Source organism: Rutilus rutilus (genome assembly GCF_951802725.1).
Source record: "Rutilus rutilus genome assembly, chromosome: 4".
NCBI classification, from domain to species: domain Eukaryota; kingdom Metazoa; phylum Chordata; class Actinopteri; order Cypriniformes; family Leuciscidae; genus Rutilus; species Rutilus rutilus.
Genome location: NC_140212.1, coordinates 22,648,578 through 22,651,112, shown reverse-complemented (window position 1 = coordinate 22,651,112; position 2,535 = coordinate 22,648,578).

Genomic DNA, 2,535 nt, shown 5'->3' with positions numbered 1-2,535 from the left:
GCCGAGAGAGGACAAATGTCTCAGGGAAAAAAACAAATCAAATCGCATGGTAAAGGTATAATGAGAACGAGCCGTCTTGTATTCGTAAACGCAGATATACTTTGTAAAAATTGTATTCTTAATAGGATAAATAAAAATAAGCAATGAAATACTTTGAAAAGCTAGTGAATTCTACCAATTTGTAAACAATTTACTTTTTCTTGTATTTTATTCTTTTAATTATTTTATTGTAATATAAATGAATGACAGTTCGCACGAAATACATCTAAATAATAATTTTCCCTGCAGTGTGTAGCCTTTTTATTATTATTTCAATGTCTATTTAAAGTTCCCATTTCAAGTTATTCGGGTACAGAGCCCGACCATTGTCATCATGTTACTTTTCTCGGCGATGTATGGATTCACCAATCACAGTTGATTTAATTACTGAGGATTTAGCAATGGGAAAAATACACAAATGATTTAAATGCGGATTAATGGAGGAATCAGTTAAAACTTCCCAAGCAAAATTAACGATTTTAAAATGTCATTAACTGCGGAAAAACCATATAATGGGTTCATCTTTTGCGATTATTTTATGAAATGCAGATCTTTTTATTTGTGAGACCCTTTCTAAAATGAATATTGCTGCACTTCGTATCCAGGATGTTAACACCATAAGAGTTTTTCTTAAAACATAGTTTTGTTCTTGGATAGTGAAAATAGGGGAAAATGTGTTAAAAAAAATCTATTTTCTATATGCTTTCTTGTGAAAATGATAGTTAACGGAAAGTTTACTATATTTACAATCAGAGGAAAGCAAAAATTAGCATTTTTCAAAAATCAGATTGGGTATATAAAACCACATTAGTCATTTTGAGCTAAATATTGCTTTATCCAGTTCATTTTAAATAAATTATTGATAGTTAGGGAGAGTGGGGCACAACCTAACACTTTCTTTGTGTAAATCTAATCGGAGTTCAGAGCATTCTTTTTCTTTTTCTACAATAATTTAATGTCTGGTACAAACATGTGGTCTTGTTTCTATATTACAGTGTATACTTCTTTTCTTTATTTATCCTGAAAGAAGGGAGTGAAATGTGACATCATGCCACAGAGCGGCACATTGTAACATGTCCATATGGCAGCTTAAAATGTGATCTAAAAAAAAAAAAAATCAACTAAAACATTTTGTCACAAAAATAAAATGATTGACTTTTTCATATGAAATAATCGCTTTTTTAATAAATAATAATAATAAAAAATTACACATTCAGAAAAACAGAGCTGAACACAACACATCTTCCACTCCCTCCATGCAGAACAGGACACAAATAGACGAGCCAGAATGCTTTAAATTTCTTCAAATAATAATTTCTGAACATTGAACATTGAATCAGTCTTTATTCACCTGTTTCTCAATAATATTCATAAAAGTTAGTCATGTGAATTACATATCTAATGTCATAGAATAATTATAAAAAATAATAATAAAAGTACATTGTATCTCAGTATCTCCGCACAACTGATTTAAAACTGGCTAGTGTCTTCTGCTAGTTAGCTAAGCATTAAAGAAGTATAGCTTTATAATAAGGTCTCATTGTTAACATTAACATTTAAACCACCCGTGCATCCCAAATCACATACTGTCTAAGTAGGTACTACATTTGAATTTGAACTTACTGACTGTATGAATATGAGCAGTATGAATGAAATTCGGAAGTACTACATCAGCAATGTTGTTACTATCACATGACCTACCAGCGTCAGTTGCGTTACTTCACTGCCATTCACAACTCCTCTCCCAGATTTCTTCCCGACAGTCAAAGCGAATTTACGGACTCGTAGGAAGACCACAAGTGTTTAGGGTGCCATTTGGGACAGAGCAAAGTGTCTATTGAATGTGCACTTCAGAATCTCGCTGTTAGAAGCTGCTCATCTGGGTATTTTTTGCCTTTTTCCCCCAGAAATCGATATATTCGGACATACTACTCTGTTGGTGTACTGTTTTTCGCATACTGTATGTATAGTAGGGAAGTATTCGATTTCGGTTGCAGCGCATGTCTGTTACAATTAGCCCAGCATTAGGTTGTTCCTTGCTAACCCCTACTATATATCAGTAATATCCAAAGTATTAACCGCTATAATTTCACATCTGCTCTGATTAATAGAAAGACCTGAGGCATCTCAGAATAGATTTAGCGGTTGAAGCCAGAATGTGTGATTGAGATAATTTCTTCTAAACAAGGTTTCAATGTTGTGTTTTAAAGGCACACTATGCAAGATTTGTACCTTAATATAACAGCTTCGAAATCATTTCGATGGTAAACAAACTAGTAGTAGGGCGAATCATCCCGATAACAATACAGGTTTGAGAGGTGGCGCCCCGACAAATCTCGCGAGAATCACGACTTGCCTTACGGCACGACGTCACATACATCAACAGCATGTGAAGCAGCCTCTATGAAAGACACTAGCACACATTTCAGACGTGAATCCTGGCAGAGTCGACGAAGAAAACGCGGTCGGAAGAGTGCAGAGACGGCTCTGCGCGAG